Source organism: Bombyx mori, chromosome 28, assembly GCF_030269925.1.
Source record: "Bombyx mori chromosome 28, ASM3026992v2".
Taxonomy (NCBI): Eukaryota; Metazoa; Arthropoda; class Insecta; order Lepidoptera; family Bombycidae; genus Bombyx; species Bombyx mori.
The window spans coordinates 8,613,135-8,632,805 of NC_085134.1; the positions used below are offsets into that span (position 1 = coordinate 8,613,135).

Sequence of the window (19,671 nt, forward strand, 5' to 3'; positions counted from 1 at the left end):
CAGGTATTTTTATTTTGGACGATAAAGTTAAAAATAGGTACCTACATAGGTACTTAGGATCTTTATTATTTGAGATCGTACTGTAAAATATATCATAATATGAAACCTAGAAATTATAGAATGATAAATGTACTGTTATTTATTATGTCTAAAAGAAACGAGATGATTAAAGTGATTTCACCTTACATAAGTTAATCTTTGCATTACAGTACCAATGACAGTCAGTACACTGTTTAGTGAGAGACCTTAGTGATAAGTCCAAGTTGAGATGCACATTTAATGTTATTATCCAATATTTTGTAAGAAATTAAAGACATACATCATTAAAATCAAAGAGAATACCATGACATGGGGTAAATTGGGATTCTGGGGTAAATTGGGACAAACCTGCGGAAGATTCTCAAAGTACTTGTAGCACGGAATCTACCTAATTTTCTTTAAGGTAATATTTATCAATGTATAGAAGAAAAACCAAGTTAACTATGGAAGTACTAAACATGAGTTTAGTTGGTCCCAAAAATTCGTCAAATTAAATTTAAAATAGTGGTTGAAAAGTGCGTTTTAAAACAGCTTAAAGAACTTTAAAAAAAAGTAATATTATCGTTGTTTTTTCAATAAGATCACAGTTTATATAAGTTTTTAATACACCTGGAAATACCACAACAAACGGTAAGTTGCAATATTCTTATTTTAAATACAATATTTCGACAAAATAAAAAATGTATATTTTTTCCTTTCTTTTTGGGGAAAATTGGGACGTATGTAGGGTAATTTGAAACGAGACTGGAAAAATTAGGGACGAGAAAACACAAAATTGGAACGCCAAAAGACAAAATAGGGATGGCTTGTTAGGGTTGTCACTGATATCTTATAATAGATTTTTTAGCCTATACTATCACTTAATTGCGTGATGTAAAGGAGGTTAATGTGTTTATCAGTTAGTTTACGTAAGTATTATAGGTAAAAGAAAAGTATATATATAATTATTTTTTTTCGCGACATTTACCTTGTAATACCTGCCCGGTCGTATGTTCTTTATAGCAATAAAAAAAATTAAAAGTTAAAAGAACTCAAACGAATCAAAACTTTTGTTATTTCAGAATCTATTCACGCGTCGAATCATGATTTTGTTAACATTCACAACGAACACACACATATAAAAACAGGCCTCAGATTTTAAATGTAACATTAATTAAAAATCCGAGATATCCAATTATGAGTGAGTGAATTAATTGAGTTTAGTTATTTAGCTTAGAAAGAATTTCTTTTATTTTTGTTATTATTGGCAGTAATCAGATAAAGCTGTTTTTTTATCTTATTCACCTGATATCTTACTCTTGCTCAAAGATCATTTTGAAAATGTTGATTAAATAAAATTGTATTAATGCATTTCCAGTCCTTTTGTTTTCTATTTTTTATTCTATTTTATGATTTTGTTTCAGAGTTGTGATTTTTAAGGAAATTAAATAATAATTTTCTAAAATATAACATGCACATACTTTTTTTGATCATTGTATTGTTGATTATCATTCACGTCACATCGCTTCGGAATAGAAACCAGCTTAATTTACACTATGTTGTGTATTGTGCTTAAATTATGGTTTGTATTCATCATTTCGGTCCATATAAATAATTATATGGCACCTACCTATATATCGCAGCGAGTTGACAACCCTTACAAATATCCCAATTTAACCCTTAACCGTGTCAATTTACCCCGGACGCTGGGTAAATTGGGACGGCCATTATTTTACCGATTATTTCTTTAAAATGAATAATTAAAATAATGTAACGGTTTTTATCACCTAGGTACGTTCAAGACTCAACTTATTTCTTTGGTTGAGCAGTGACTATTTAATTGGAACTATTTTAAAATTCAATCTGAAGGTCGATTTTGTCCCTATTTACCCCATTGTACGGTACAAACGCAGGGTGAATGAAGTTAGCCCCTCAAAAAAATTTTTTTTTCCTGTTTTCTACTTATTTTCTATTCATTCGTTTGTTCATCATTTGTTCTTGATTGTTCACTGTTAATAATTGTTTGTTCCCCATTTATTTATTTTAAAAAAAATATTAAAAATATATCTAAAAGTTAGCCCCTCGATTGCAATTTTTAATTATTTTTTCGTCCTTAATTACTCGTAAATATTCATTTTCGATTGTTCTTATATAAAATACGTTTGTTCTCTTTCGAAATTACTCATTTTTTGTTTAATTAATTGTATTAGTTGAATAAATGTATACAAAATATGTGTACTGCGCATGCCATAAGTGTATAATCTATGGCGCATGCGTCAACTATAATGCCTAAACTTTCTACGCGGTTTTAATCGTGAAAAAAAAACAATTATAAATCCTGAAGGATCAATTAATTGGTATACAGTTTAATTAAAAAAAAAAAAACAAAATAAATAAAATAATGTGCATTCGCGTAAAGTTAGACCAAATACATTTTTTCCATCCTCCTATATACCTATCGCTATGAAGGTATAAAAAAGATAGGTTAAGAGTTCACATAGGTAATATAAACAAATAAGTAAATATGTTCATTATTTATCTTTCAAGAGATAATGTAGGTATACATTATAATAACATTTTGACACAGTTGAAATTATATTCCTAACATTAGTAAAATAACATTTTAATATATTTTTTATAGGTTATGTATTGAAATTGTTGGAAAATTATTTCATGTTTTAGCTGGAAAACTACATGGAGAATTATATGCAATACAAGATAATGAGCGCCATCAAATGAATTCGAATGAAACCAAACTGTTTACCATCCAAATTCGATTGTCGGGCAGATAGAAAACGAAAATTCACTCATAGTGAACCTCGGCCTGCATTTGTGAAACGGCAAAGACTCACTATTATCAAGGAAATTAAAGAGACGACTAAAAATGAGATGTGTCGTATTATTATACCTTTGCCATCTTGTAGTCAAGGTAGGTGTAACTGTCAATAATTAGTTACACTCACAGATCTCCTAATCAAATAACAATATCAGAAAAAATGAGAATAGTTAGTTAGTTAGTGGAAGTAGCCAAAATGGGCAAGTGGATCTCAGTTCCTATTACATAAGGTACTAGGAAGTTTGTGAAAATGAAAATTTATCACAGTGTAATATCACTTACTTACTTTAACAGTGAAGGAAAACATTGTGATGAAACCTGCACACCTAAATGTTCTTAGGATTTTCTTAGGTGTGTAATCCACCAACCAGCACTAGGCCAGCGTGGTGGACTAAGGCCTAAAAACCCTCTCAATGGTAGTGAAGGCCAGTGTCCAGCAAGGGGATATATTATATGGGCTGATGATGATGACTAGGAAGTTAAATACTACTACTACTACTACGACAGTACACATATAATCCTATATATTTACAAACTATACGTTTGTTGGAAATTGCTAACATTATTTCATATTTCCAGATGTCCAGCCACTTGAAAATAGGTGTAGCAATGACAAAGCTATCCAAGTAGCTCCAGCACAGGAACACAAAGGCAAGGCAAGTGTGTATTGCCACATCACCCCTTAATATATCTGAAGCAAGTATAAGTAAACAATCAGAACCAGCAAAAAAAAAACTGTTGTTCCTGAGGACAAATTTGACAGTGATGAGTCAAATGCACCAGCAACAGAAGGATCAACTGTTGACTATGAGTTATCTCTCTATATCTCCACTCCATCAAAGACTTGTGCACTTCAGACTATAGCTCTCAAGAAGACTAAAAAGTTGAAAAAATGAATGTGTTAACAACTTTATCTAAAGTGAAAAATAAACAATGTTTATATATTGGTCTTCCACAAGAATTATGTTTCATAATAGGCTTGATTGAGAAACATACAAATGTTTCTGAACAAAATATTATATTATGTCTGATGAGAATAACATTAAATAGAACATTCTCTCAATTGGCTGATGATTTCGATTTATCTGTAAGTCAAGCAAGCAATATATTTTTCAACAAACTCCCAGAAATTGCAAATGTAATATCACCCCTTGTTAGACTATAAAAAAAACAATACAATAAATATATATGCAGGAAGGATAATTGATGTCAACTTGGTGGAAAATAGAAAGTTTTTAGATAGTTTGCCACCTACAAAACTCTTTAATTAAATAAGTAATCCTTACTTATAAATAGGAAGTTTTGTAAGTATTTTCACTCTTCATTCAAAAACTACTGAACAGATTTTAATAAGACTTTTATGCTGGTCTTCTATGGTTAGCAACTCATTATTATTTTGATTCTGTTTTCCACAAATGTGCTAAATATGGGCTTATATATATGAAAAGGAATAAATATTAATGTTATGTAACCTTTGTACCTGTATGTTAAGAATAATTTTTAATAAAACATAATTTAAATTGAAATATTATTTTTATTAAATCACATTCACTTTGTACACATCAATATTTTGTACTCCCTAAAAGGAAAATAGGTATAAAGTTTTTTTTTAAATATTTAACATTACATTTTTGTGTAAGATTAGAAAATTGTTATTCTTCCAAAAAGAAACTACATTATCTAACAACTGTGCAACTTACTCGGAATCAAAATCAATACCTACTAATTATAGTGACCTGATTAGTTTTTTCAAAGTTGCTGGATGCTACACAAAAGTAGCAAGTTTTACTTTTAGCACAATACATATGCATTTGAACTTGTGCATAATATCTTTCTTTAATTTTTTTTTGCCTTTTTATTTATGGAAACATAGCATTACTCACTTGCTTGTTTGTAGATCTATCAAAAAAACATAATTTATGTTTTTTTTAGCACAGTGGGCAATACCCTATTATTCATATTAATTATATACGGCGCGGCGATGCGAAAATTCATTACTGAATTATTTAAGAATGATAGGCATAATATAATATTTTAATTCGCGATCTGTTTATAATTTTTAACATATGATTTAAAAATAAGTTATCTTTAATATTTTTAATTTTGTGATTTATGGGGTGGTCACAGTCATTATTATAAAAATAGAAATTTTGAGGAAATATAAATGTTTAATACAAATTATTTTGATAATCGAAATAAATTCATATCAATCCAAATTCATATTTGAACTATGAAAATTGTATGGTATGTAAACAGAAATATATTTTATAATTATAATGACTATTTATTCCATGCAGTATCGGTTAGAGAAGCTTGCACAGCTTCTCTAACCGACACTGCAACTAGAATAAAGTCTAATAAAGAATAAGAATAAACTTTTCTTCGAAGCTCAATTCTGCAAGGGTATTCAATCAGATAGCTATCTATCTGTCGTTCCTGTATGAAATTTTGGTATGTCGAAATCTTGGATAAATCCAGCAAAGCTAAATAAAGTATTTACCTAAAAAATATGTTTATGCTTAAAGTCACGTGTTTATGTTATTCAAAAGTATTAAGCTCCAAGCAGCATTTAGCTCCAACTAAATTCATTAAGAACCAATTTTTCAATCGATGATTAAAACAACATTAATACTGAGAATGAATATTTATTTATAAAATACACATATGTTTTCACCACGAATTTTGCACGATAATTTAAATTAATATTCATTAATATTAATTTAAATAAATATGAATTAATCTTCTTCTTCTATAACCCATAGTCAACAGTTGATCCTTCTGTTGCTGGTGCATTTGACTCATCACTGTCAAATTTGTCCTCAGGAACAACAGTTTTTTTTTTTGCTGGTTCTGATTGTTTACTTATACTTGCTTCAGATATATTAAGGGGTGATGTGGCAATACACACTTGCCTTGCCTTTGTGTTCCTGTGCTGGAGCTACTTGGATAGCTTTGTCATTACTACACCTATTTTCAAGTGGCTGGACATCTGGAAATATGAAATAATGTTAGCAATTACCAACAAACGTATAGTTTGTAAATATATAGGATTATATGTGTACTGTCGTAGTAGTAGTAGTAGTATTTAACTTCCTAGTCATCATCATCAGCCCATATAATATATCCCCTTGCTGGACACTGGCCTTCACTACCATTGAGAGGGTTTTTAGGCCTTAGTCCACCACGCTGGCCTAGTGCTGGTTGATGGATTACACACCTAAGAAAATCCTAAGAACATTTAGGTGTGCAGGTTTCATCACAATGTTTTCCTTCACTGTTAAAGTAAGTAAGTGATATTACACTGTGATAAATTTTCATTTTCACAAACTTCCTAGTACCTTATGTAATAGGAACTGAGATCCACTTGCCCATTTTGGCTACTTCCACTAACTAACTAACTATTCTCATTTTTTCTGATATTGTTATTTGATTAGGAGATCTGTGAGAGTAACTAATTATTGACAGTTACACCTACCTTGACTACAAGATGGCAAAGGTATAATAATACGACACATCTCATTTTTAGTTGTCTCTTCAATTTCCTTGATAATAGTGAGTCTTTGCCGTTTCACAAATGCAGGCCAGGTTCACTATGAGTGAATTTTCGTTTTCTATCTGCCCGACAATCGAATTTGGATGGTAAACAGTTTGGTTTCATTCGAATTCATTTAATGGAGCTCATTATCTTGTATTGCATATAATTCTCCATGTAGTTTTCCAGCTAAAACATGAAATAATTTTCCAACAATTTCAATACATAACCTATAAAAAAAATATTAAAATGTTATTTTACTAATGTTAGGAATATAATTTCGACTGTGTCAAAATGTTATTATAATGTATACCTACATTATCTCTTGAAAGATAATTAATGAACATATTTACTTATTTGTTTATATTACCTATGTGAACTCTTAACCTATCTTTTTTATACCTTCATAGCGATAGGTATATAGGAGGATGGAAAAAATGTATTTGGTCTAACTTTACGCGAATGCACATTATTTTATTTATTTTGTTTTTTTTTTTTTTAATTAAACTGTATACCAATTAATTGATCCTTCAGGATTTATAATTGTTTTTTTTTCACGATTAAAACCGCGTAGAAAGTTTAGGCATTATAGTTGACGCATGCGCCATAGATTATACACTTATGGCATGCGCAGTACACATATTTTGTATACATTTATTCAACTAATACAATTAATTAAACAAAAAATGAGTAATTTCGAAAGAGAACAAACGTATTTTATATAAGAACAATCGAAAATGAATATTTACGAGTAATTAAGGACGAAAAAATATTAAAAATTGCAATCGAGGGGCTAACTTTTAGATATATTTTTAATATTTTTTTTAAAATAAATAAATGGGGAACAAACAATTATTAACAATGAACAATCAAGAACAAATGATGAACAAACGAATTAATAGAAAATAAGTAGAAAACAGGAAAAAAAAATTTTTTTGAGGGGCTAACTTCATTCACCTACAAACGCATCGCTTTGTTTTTAATTAAGATGCTGCCCCCTGCCGTTACTATAAGTTCAGCTGTCTCAAATGTCATTTTCTTGTGTTGTTTGACGTTTGATATAATCTACACTTATTTTAAACCAAAATAAATCCGGACTTTTTGGCCTGAACGCGAGGAGTGAAGTTGTGTGATTTGTTTTATTTTTTCTATTTAGTGTTTTTTCAGGTTTAAATGTGTAATAACGGTGGTTTATTAACTGTTTAATATCTGTGAAAGTGCACAAATGTGGGAAAATGAAACAAAGCCGCTGGATCCTCTCGGGATCCTCCAAAAAGTCCAATGAAAAAGTCTCAATACCACCACCATTTTACTGAGATTATATTTCATCCCATATCATCTCATCTCATTTCATTTGATTTCATCTCAGTTGATTAATGTCTCAAATTAATCATCTTCATTTCATTTCATTATTTTTCATAAAAATCAGAAAATTAATTAAAACAAGACATGACTTAAAAGTCTTAGTTACCAGGTCATAAAATCCCTTAAAAAAAATTTAATATTTGACAGTGAAATAAAATTTTCATTGTTTTCTTCAATGAAGTAGGAAACCTAGTTTTCTTTCACAGTTAATTTCCATTTTATTAAGAGATGCTTTCTATTCTTTCCACCCGACATCTAAATTCTCTTATAAAAATAAAATCTTTGATTTCGCTAAATTTCACTTTTCGTGAAACAACAGATAAAGCTCGGGTTTTTGTTATAAAGGATTTCGGTTTATGGGCTTTTTTTTACGAATGAAAAGCAAGTTAAATGCTTGATTAAGCTTCTTCGAGGGTAGAGCTTAAAAATATTTAACTCATAAGTGACAAACAAAAGCATAGAAATGGGAAATCAATCTCAAAAAAAAAAAAGAAAACTGTATTAAGTTGTGAAATCTCCAAGTCATTCAATCCCGTTTTTGCAGGATAGCCGTCGGAGCTCCGTGGTTCGTCAGGAACGTCGACCTCCTTGACGACCTGGACTTAGAGTCCATCAGTATCTTCAGTCGGCATTTCGATAAAGCGGCACGACATGGCGACACGAGAACCCTCTCATCGTGGCCGCCGGTAACTACATTCCCGATCCTGCGGACAGAATGCAAAGCAGTTGACGTCGCCGCAAAAACGTCATTTCGGATCCTCCCGATCCATTAACGGTGCTTTTAGGTACCTCAAGCATCGGTCATCGTTCTCGTCGAACCCGTCGCTTGCGACGAAGGGCTCGACGAGTAAATGAACCCTCAGACACAGCCCACTGAGTTTCTCGCCGGATCTTCTCAGTGGGTCGCATTTCCGATCCGGTGGTAGATTCTGTGAAGCACGGCTCTTGCTAGGGTTCGTGTTAGCAACGTCATCAGGCTTGAACCCCGTGAGCTCACCTACTAGTTAAGGTTACGCTGAAATAGCCTTTCAAGGCTCTCAGCTTAGGTAGGAATTTTATTTATGTTAAATGTAAATTTGATGCATCCTATCAAATTGTTTTGTTGTTCGTTGAATTGAAGTCACTTTATTTTTCGGACACTTTTAAAGAGAGTTCTCCATCCACAATATCACATCAATATACTCAAAATAATACATCTCTTGCCCTTTTTAAATCAATAAAGAAGAGTTTACGACAACGTTGTATACCGTAGTGTGAAAACAAACAAATCGAGATAAAATGTAAAACGTAATGTCTTATTGTGACGAGAGATGGCGTGCTATACAATAAGTATGGTCTTAGATTTTTTTTTATCAACAGAGATGGCGCTAAAGAGATTTACTAAGGTTAATCGAGGGATGAAAGGCTATTTGGTTTAAGCAAGATTTTTTCAACTTTACAGGAGAGCCATATAAAGTTAAAATTTGGAAAAAATATAATATCGTTACCAAAAAAGTTCTTCAGCTATTGGAATGGAGTAAGCTTGATTAAAGTTTAAATAATTACAAAGATAAATGTCCCGTATTAGCGAAATGTCGTTTAAACCCGTTGATAAGTATTTACTTTTTTATTAGCGGCAGGTAGCCTCATGGGTTATTCTGGTTTCACCCTGACCCGTGGGCGAGCTCAGGGGGTTCAGGCCCCTGCCCTAGGTAGATCAGTGCTTCGATGTATCAACCATCGGATCAGAATCGCGATTCACTGTGAAGATTCGGAAATAAATTCAGTAGGTTTGCATACATACGTGCGTCTGTGTAATGAGTGAATCCAGTTTGCTTAGTGCGAGTTTTTTAACGTTCTCGATAGCGTAAAAGTTAACTCATATTTGTATGGAATGGGATCGTTTGCGTGCGTTTGCCGGTAGGGGCGCTGTTCCAACTGCATACCAAATTGGCTTAACTTTTACGCTATCGAGAACGTTAAAAAACTCGCACTAAGCACACAGGTGTATCAAGATGACACACTAGGACTCTAACAACGCCATGTTTCATAACTAAGGACTAGATGATGACTGAGCTTTGCTCGTTTTTTTTTTATAACGCCATCTTGTTGTGTCTTTAAAGCGGTTAGTTGCCCTCAATTAAGAAAAATAGTATTATTATTCGCCAATAGATGTCGGGAAGAGTTGATTATTGAAAACGCGAATAAAACAATATTTTCTGAAAATAAATCGTAGCTAGATCGATTTATCGCCCCCGAAATCCCCTGTATACTAAATTTTATGAAAATCGTTGGAGCCGTTTCTGAGAGTCAGATTACATATATATTAATATACAAGAATTGCTCGTTTAAAGGTAAAAGTTAGGATAAGATAACTAAGGATATCTCTTTAAAGTTCACATAGACAAGCTTCTCTGAAGGTTAATGTTTCTGTATGCTAGATTTTGATTTATGGTGTTAGAGAATAGCATGCTTTGAACGCTACCTGCGCATTACTGCTTCACGGTAGAAACGGGTAGGTGATACCTACCCGTGCGGACTCACAAGAGGTCCTACCACCAGTAATTACGCAAACTATAATTTTGCGGGTTTGATTTTTATTCCTTCGTCGTGGAAGTCAATCGTGAACATTTGTTAAGTACGTATTTCATTAGAAAAATTGGTACCCGCCTGCGGGATTCGAACACCGTTGCATCGCTACATACGAATGCACCGGACGTCTTATCCTTTAGGCCACGACGACCAAGTGATAGTACCTATTAGATCAGTAGAGCGATGTAGGTAGTCTACTTTTTATCCCGATAAAGCTGTTTTATCATCAATAGAAAGATTACGTGACACTTTGGAAAAGTTAACTGATATTTTACTTGACCACGCGAGAGAAGCCGCTAGTTTATTTAATTTGAATAACAGGCATAACAATCCAGAAGAGCTTACAAAGGAGCCTTGCTTAATACTACCAACAGTAGGACGTGTTAATTCTGTCATTGCCGGTCCCAAGCCCGTATGAGAAAAGAGGAGGAGGGTTGGGGTCGGTATACCACCTACCCGGCCGTAAAAATATAACGCCGTGCAACGTGTGGCGGTCAACTAACCCGAACTAGGGCTTCGGTAGCCCAGAGAAACTAAACCGCCTCTGAAATTCAACTGTGGAGGGACGAGGGAACCCATCATTAGCAATTTTCCGAAAAAAATCTTTACGTATGTATTCGGTAAAGGTCACGATTCTCAGCACTGAGGAACATGACGCACGGAGTAGTTAGGGCAGGTTGTGGATACCTTTTTTTTAATTTTTTTGTTGCCCTTTTAGGCAGATGAGCATACGGCCCATCTTATGGTGGGTGGTTACCGTCGCCCATGGACTTCAGCAATGCCAGGGGCAGAGCCAAGCCGCTGCCTACCGTTAAGTACTCTCTACAAGCCTCGTTTGAAGAAGGACATGTAATTTTTTTTGCTTATATGAGCTGACGAGCTCACAGCCCACCTGGTTGTTAAGTGGTACCATAGACATCTACAACGTAAATGCGCCACCCACCTTGAGATATAAGTTCTAAGGTTAGAACGGCTACCCCACCCTTCAAACCGAAATGCATTATTGCTTCACGGCAGAAATAGGCAGGGTGGTCGTACCTACCCGTGCGGACTCACAAGACGTCCTACCACCAGTAAATACTACCGGTACTGAACCTGCATATTTCTACCACGAAGTATTTTTTAAGGGTGGGATAGCCGTTGTCCTACACATTCGCCACTAGCTCCTTATGTCTTAAGGTGGCGGTCTACACGTGATGTCCACGTGGTGATCACGAAAAAAATACTCCACCGCGTCGGTAATCTTTCTTGGTAGACCGACGATCCGAATATTGTTCCGAATCTTCTATATATTAATACGTGAAGCAAAAACTTTGTATCCCTTTTTACGAAAATTGCGCGGTCGGAGGAGTACGAAATTTTCCACACTTATAGAGAATATAGAGAAGAAGTGCACAATGCTAATAAATACTTTTTTTAAATAATGCATAAAAGATACATTAAAGCTATAAAAAAAAATTACACACACTACATACCATGTATTTGACGCACACACGCATGCATACTATTTATTGTCAAACTTTTGTTCTTGACGTCTGTTGTCAAATTGAGAATAGATTAAATATTGTTTGTCTTTGTTAATATTTTTTTTAGTGTAGTCTTGGCGAAATTTGTATAAAATACAATCATAATTGTGTACAAACTTACAATTCCAATTAATTATAGTCGAATTTCGACTACTGCGGGACCTCTAGTTTGCTTAAATGCAAACTCATGTTGATAATGCCGTAATCGAGATTCAGGCGTCTGTGTTCTGATGTTCTGATCTTGTGTTTTGATGACTACCCGCCATAATGTGTAGAACGAAGGGAACTTATTTATTCATCGATTGCTAATTGTGTAGCTGTTAAGCCGTTATTTTCGCTTACAAATGGTGAAATGGTTTGCAGACACTTTCTAAGGTGTGCTATTGAAATTTATGACCTCGCGTTAAGTTAGCGCGGCTTACGTCACATGTGGGCAATTGCATTCTGCTTCACTTTTCAAACGACAAACGCGTGATTGCTTCGCGGAAAAAATAGAGGGGAGTGTGGTGCCTACGTACCTATGCAGATTTATTTTTTAGTACCGGTAAAAGTTCGACATTTATTTCGTCTCGTAAATTCGGTATTAGGTACATATTAATCGAGATGGATTAAGCTTAGCCCTTTGTGATGCATGCAGTGTGCAATTGTATCAGCCGCTCATACGTTGCTTCGGACCAGGGATGATCAGTTTCCAAATTTGTGTACTGTTTACCTTAACTCAAAGAAATGCGGCGAACTAACTTTTTTTATTGCTGACATGGGTGGACGACCTCACAGCCCATCTGGTGTTAAGTGGTTACTGGAGCTCATAGACATCTACAATGTAAATGCACCACCCACCTTGAGATATAAGTTCTAAGGTCTCAGTATAGTCACAACGGCTGCCTCGCCCTTTAAGCCGAAACGCGTTACTGCTCCACGGCAGAAATAGACAGGGTGGTGGTACCTACCCGTGCCGACTCACAAGAGGAGCTACCACCAGTTAAAGATTCAGATTTGAGATGGAAGTCTATTAACTTTTTTATAATTGTAGCTGTAAATGCCGGTTGGGAATCTTTCTTGGTAGACCGACGATCCGAATATTGTTCCGAATCTTCTATATATTAATACGTGAAGCAAAAACTTTGTATCCCTTTTTACGAAAATTGCGCGGACGGAGGAGTATGAAATTTTCCACACTTATAGAGAATATAGAGAAGAAGTGCACAATGCTAATAAATACTTTTTTTAAATAATGCATAAAAGATACATTAAAGCAATAAAAAAAAATTACACACACTACATACCATGTATTTGACGCACACACGCATGCATACTATTTATTGTCAAACTTTTGTTCTTAACGTCTGTTGTCAAATTGAGAATAGATTAAATATTGTTTGTCTTTGTTAATATTTTTTTTAGTGTAGTCTTGGCGAAATTTGTATAAAATACAATCATAATAGTGTACAAACTTACAATTCCAATTAATTATAGTCGAATTTCGACTACTGCGGGACCTCTAGTTTGCTTAAATGCAAACTCATGTTGATAATGCCGTAATCGAGATTCAGGCGTCTGTGTTCTGATGTTCTGATCTTGTGTTTTGATGACTACCCGCCATAATGTGTAGAACGAAGGGAACTTATTTATTCATCGATTGCTAATTGTGTAGCTGTTAAGCCGTTATTTTCGCTTACAAATGGTGAAATGGTTTGCAGACACTTTCTAAGGTGTGCTATTGAAATTTATGACCTCGCGTTAAGTTAGCGCGGCTTACGTCACATGTGGGCAATTGCATTCTGCTTCACTTTTCAAACGACAAACGCGTGATTGCTTCGCGGAAAAAATAGAGGGGAGTGTGGTGCCTACGTACCTATGCAGATTTATTTTTTAGTACCGGTAAAAGTTCGACATTTATTTCGTCTCGTAAATTCGGTATTAGGTACATATTAATCGAGATGGATTAAGCTTAGCCCTTTGTGATGCATGCAGTGTGCAATTGTATCAGCCGCTCATACGTTGCTTCGGACCAGGGATGATCAATTTCCAAATTTGTGTACTGTTTACCTTAACTCAAAGAAATGCGGCGAAATAACTTTTTTTTATTGCTGACATGGGTGGACGACCTCACAGCCCACCTGGTGTTAAGTGGTTACTGGAGCTCATAGACATCTACAATGTAAATGCGCCACCCACCTTGAGATATAAGTTCTAAGGTCTCAGTATAGTCACAACGGCTGCCTCGCCCTTTAAGCCGAAACGCGTACCTACCCGTGCCGACTCACAAGAGGAGCTACCACCAGTTAAAGATTCAGATTTGAGATGGAAGTCTTTATTAACTTTTTTATGAATTGTAGCTGTAAATGCCGGTTGGGAATCTTGGTAAACTCCTAATACTAAGAGAACACTGCTGAACTCGGTAACCGTACTCGTCGAACTCGACAAAGAGGTAGACGTGCAACCTAACCCATGCATCAGCCCGCTGAGTTTCTCGCCGGATCTTCTCAGCGGGTCGCGCTTCTGATCCGGCAGTAGGTTCATTCGCGAAACAGCTGCTCTTGAGTTGTTAGGTCTCCTTCGGAGGCGCTCGGGCAGTTGTTAGCAAATCCCACCCCTCCTGGCTGAGCCTTGGCTCGCCCACCTGTCCTGGTGAAACTGGAAAGGCCTCCGAGCCACCAGTAATTTTTCAATTATAAAAAGAACGCTGCTGCCCATAATCCAGTTGAATCTAAAACAAAATAAAGAGGAAAATAAAGCTCAATTTTCCTTGTTGTTTGTATCAGTCAGATTTTTTTTGTACTTTAGTTTCTATCGCAACTTAGATTGTTATGCATACTTATATAGTATTTTGGGACTAACTAGTATCTACTTATTCCACGTTGTTAATCTGTACCGATTATTTGACAGCCCTGATTTGCTTTGCCTGTTTACAGTGGTAACTGAATTTGGTGCGTTGAGCACCCGATGGACGGGTTCATGCATAACTACGCCAGGACTTTGATCAATATAGATTTTTTATGTGTATGAATTTGCTGTGTTAAATTTAAATGTATGAAATATGAAGATATAGATGACAGAAACAGTTTTTATTTATTTATTTGCTCAGCCCACTTAGAGTTAAATATTTCTTTGGGACCGTAGACAACACGAATTGAATGTCATCACCTTCAGAGGTATAAATCCCAATAACTGTTCTCTTACTTTCTATGTCTCAAGGAAGGGGTGGTATACCCGTTGTGACATCTATATAACCAAGAAACTACTGAAATAATAGTAATGCAACTCTAAAAATGATCCATTAGATTACGTCGTTAATTAGTTAATTAACAAAACCACAGTTAATTCTATTAATAACGTACAAAACTTCTTCATCAACTTAGCAATCAACTCGCCATGACAAACGAACACAGATACAACAATAAGCGTGGAATTGGAAACACAATAACAAATATATCCCTTGGTCTTTACAAACGTCATCTGCGTTTGACGTCAGCCTCCCGCCGGCTCACCACCTGCCGTGAACATTATCCAATTTGTACCGAGAACCGTATAGATTAAAATAAAGCCCTGTTAATGACGTTTGCGTTTCTACGTCAACGATGTAATCTGTGTAGTTACAGATGAGACGAGAGAATTCACTACTCGCTTTGAATAGAGCAATTCATATTATATTTAAATACTAGCTGACTCGGCAAACTTCGTAGTGCCTCAATCGATAAATAAAAGACCTAAATTTTTGTATAAAATATACTTGAAACAAACAAAAGGAATCCGTCCGAAGGGGGACACATCAAAGGGAAAACAAAATTGTTCTTTTTATTCAATTCCGAGAATTTTCATATTTATCTACCTTTTAAACCTTCTCTGGACTTCCATAAATAATTCAAGACCAAAATTAGCTAAATCGGTCCAGCCGTTCTCGAGTTTTAGCGAGACTAACGAACAGCAATTCATTTTTGTATATATATAGATATGGCTATTTATTGCCTTTACTGGCGACGAATGTACGATTTTACTGATGGCGAATACTCACGGACGCTCATAGGCAATACCAGGGATATAACTGAAGGAAATTTTGATAGACAATAAAAAAAAATCAAAAAGTTTTAATTTGTTTTATTGCCTTGGTAGGCAGTCGAGCATACGGCCCAACTGCTGGTAAGTGGTCACCGTCGCTCATGGACGTCAGCAATGCCAGGGGTAGAGCCAAGCCGCTGCCTACCATTCTTGTCTACCAAATTTTTACTGGTGGTAGGACTTCTAGAGTCCGCACGGGTAGGTACCACCGCCCTGCCTATTTCTGCCGTGAAGCAGTAATGCGTTTCGGTTTGAAGGGTGGAGCAGCCGTTGTAACTATACTTGAGACCTTAGAACTTATATCTCAAGGCGGGTGGCGCATTTATGTTGTAGATATCTATGGGCTCCGGTAACCACTTAACACCAGGTGGGCTGTGAGCACGTCCAACCATGTAAGCAATAAAAAAAATGTATTAAAAATAATTTCTTGCCGATAATGATCGAAAGTCTGTACCGATAATTCATTTTGTTACGAAAGTAAATTAATCTAATTCTATCTAATTAGATTGAATACATTCTGCTTAATGTGCCACTTCATTCATTCAACGCGGCTGAATTTCTTTAATGCACGCGATTCAAAAAGCCTTAATCCACCTTATTTTACGAGTTTATTTGGCGGAGGTAAGATTAATTTGGAATGGAGAAGGTAAATTAAGGGGAAATTCTACTACGGTTTAGGGTATGCGGTTACAATGATCCAGAGCTAAGAAGCAGTATCTATAGTTTATTAAATACAGTATTATACGTGGAACAATTAGCAGCTAAGAAAATATAAATATATCTCTGTCAAGTGTCCCATGTATCATCATCATTATCATCATTATCCTGTCCTTCTCCCAGTTACCTGGGGTCGGCGCAACATGTTTTCTCCTTCCATAATTTTCTATCATATACCATTTCTTCGCTCACTCCCCTCTTACCCATATCGTCTTTCACGCAATCCATCCATTTCTTCTTAGGTCTACCCCTTCCTCTATATCCTTCCACATTCATAGTTAACATTTTCTTACCAACCTCATTTTCATTTCGTCTCATCACATGTCCATACCATCCCAAACGCGCACTCCTCAGCTTCTTTGTGACAGGTGCCACTTTGAGACTTCCTCTAACATATCAGACTTTCAGACTTTCTCTAACATAAGTGTCCCATGTATCAAGCTGTGTTTAAATAACTATAGTCGTGCTATTCAGCGCAATTAAAAAAACTTTTAAATTTCACAGATTATACATATTATTAGGTAATATACGTGTGGCGGGTCGGATCTAGTGTTTTAAACATACTCATTGGATTTTTTGGCGGGAACACGAGGTGAGAAACTGTGGGAATTCTTTTACTTTGTTAATTTACTGATAATTCAGTTTTAAACGTGTAATAATGGTGGTTTAAAATATACATTTTTTTCTATTCCTAATAACCAATTCTATTAATTATTCTAATTAATTCATTTGATTGTGATGAAGCTTAGATAATTACATTTGTGGCATTACAGAGGTATCCGTCATAGTCAAGTCGAAGTCTTAAATAAAAATCAAACGGAACACGGCCAAAGGCAAAGGGAAACGAAGAAAAAATTAAACAATCAAAGAAATAATAATTCAATTGTAATTGAATCGAGACGATCGTTGTTGGCGGAGGACGGCACTATGCCCGGCCTCCCGTGCCAGACGCGGACGGAGTCACCGCTAATCCTATTGGCTTATATCGGGGCGACGTTTGCCGGGATTGGTCCCCTTGCTTTATTGAACTGTCACTGTAGACAGCGGTTTTGGGGTGGTTGGGGGGTGGGGTTGGTGGCCGCGCGGTGTCGGAGTTCGACAATTGACTCGAGCGTGGGTAGTATTCGGAAGGTCTTTTTTCCGTGAGCGTTAGGTACTGTTGTTAATTTAAATTCTTAATAATTAAACGTCGATGCGAGATTGAATGATCGTTTATTGATTATTTGAAAGGGACGTCTCATAAAATCACGTCACGTATTATAGTTTAGATAACAAAAACATTTTTTTTTTGGTAATTTTTTTATTCTTCTTCTTATTCATCTGCATATCCTATAATGTATAATCAGACGGGCCATAACTCAATTGTTTATTGAAACGTGTATTAAAATTTTTAAAAATATTAGTTACAATATTAATTATTTTTAATTTGGTATCTATTCTATATACTAGATATGAAATCATTACTACCATCACTAACAGCTTGCCCAAAAGTCAATGTTCGATTCCCATTTCGGGGCGAATATTCCTAGTTCAGGTCTGTTTACTCTATGGCTGCGTATTTAATATTTATTTATGTATATATTTAAACGGATCTATGTATTGGTTTGCATAGTACAGAGAACCCCAGTGGGAGATCAGGTGACGGTTTCTGATTTTCCCGGATTATTTATTATTAATGTTAACTTCTCTACTCGAAATAAACAATATCGACGCTTGAAAGGCAAACGTGACTAAGCGACAATGCGTGAACTTTACAGTAGACTAATTTAAAGTTGAAAAACCTGAAAAAAAAAATTATTTTAACGAATCTAGCTGTAGTAGAATCTAGCTACTAGCTGTAGGATTGAAATGATTTTAACAGACCTAGAAATATATATTTTTTTTGTGCATCGAATATAGTTATTGCCTGTCATTTATGTACAAATCAGTTATTGTCGCTTAGTCATGTTTGCCTTTCAAGCGTCGATATTATTATTACGAGATTTATTTTCTAAATTCAAACCCTCTCTCACTAATTCATATTTTATATTCTTCTTGAAATTTAATACCTACTAATGCTTAAATAGATTTATAATAAAACTGAACACACTACATATTTTATTTAATGATTGAATAACACAGATTACGAGCAGTGACGGATTATATTTTGGCACAGGTGTAAAATTTGTACAGATTTTACATATTTTTTTAAAGTTTAATTAATTTATTATTTTGGGCTGATAGCTTGATGAAGTCGTGTAAATTGCTTTATTTAGTTGATTTAGTGTTTCTTCAGGTTTTGGACGTAAAATAATAATGGCCGTTTAGGATCTGTGGAAGTACAAAAGTGTGGGATTATGAAATCGCCGGGTGTAGCTTTTTGGGTTCTAGTGAAACTTTCCCTGAAGTCCCAGGAAATTCGTATCATGTTATTCGAATAATGTTTCATCTCGTTTCATTCCAATTGATTTCGTAATTAAAGAGCAGTTTCAGAAAAAGTCCAACTAAATTAATTTTGTTCATTTCGATCCATTTCACTTTGCTAACAACTGAGTGTGAATGCGTATAATAATAATTTAAGGCTGTACAAGCTCGATACTGGCAACAACGGAATCATCAGTTGATAATCATACTGAAAATAAAGAAAAAGAAGTCACTTATAAAGAATAGCACTGGCTTAAAATACCTACTACATAAAATATTTCCGATTATAAATGTCAAAACAAGGCAAAGACAATTCGCGATTGGTGGACCTAGAATGTTCCGGCGCGCGGAAATCGTTGACTTTTCCTTTCTGACGTCGATTTACGCGGGAAACGCCACGCCTTTTCGGGTCTCCCTTTTTGTTATTGGACGAATTGTCAAAACCTATGTTCATATCCTCATGAAATATGATATTTATGAGGCGTTTACGAGTATATGTCTCGTGCATATTGTATATTGCATTTTTATTTGGCTACCAATAATTTGTCTCTATTTTAGGTCAAAATTTAATGACTGCCGTATTGATAAGAACTATGTTAGCATAATACGTATGTATATTTAACGTATAAGACGTGCCATTTTAG

The 19,671-nt window shown here is 34.9% G+C and overlaps 2 long non-coding RNA genes across 2 annotated transcripts; one reads left to right on the forward strand and one right to left on the reverse strand.

Annotated features, from left to right (window-relative positions):
* The first annotated feature begins 2,121 nt into the window (after nucleotides 1-2,121).
* LOC134201606 (uncharacterized) lies at nucleotides 2,122-4,380 on the forward strand. The gene is made up of 3 exons (XR_009976969.1): nucleotides 2,122-2,519; nucleotides 2,701-2,947; nucleotides 3,434-4,380. It is a non-coding gene; the product is annotated as an uncharacterized LOC134201606 (long non-coding RNA).
* A 1,103-nt stretch (nucleotides 4,381-5,483) lies between these two features.
* On the reverse strand, nucleotides 5,484-8,987 carry LOC134201604 (uncharacterized). Its single transcript, XR_009976967.1, has 3 exons — nucleotides 8,541-8,987; nucleotides 6,330-8,455; nucleotides 5,484-5,843 (listed from the first exon to the last, which is right to left on the reverse strand). It is a non-coding gene; the product is annotated as an uncharacterized LOC134201604 (long non-coding RNA).
* Between the last annotated feature and the right edge of the window lie 10,684 nt (nucleotides 8,988-19,671).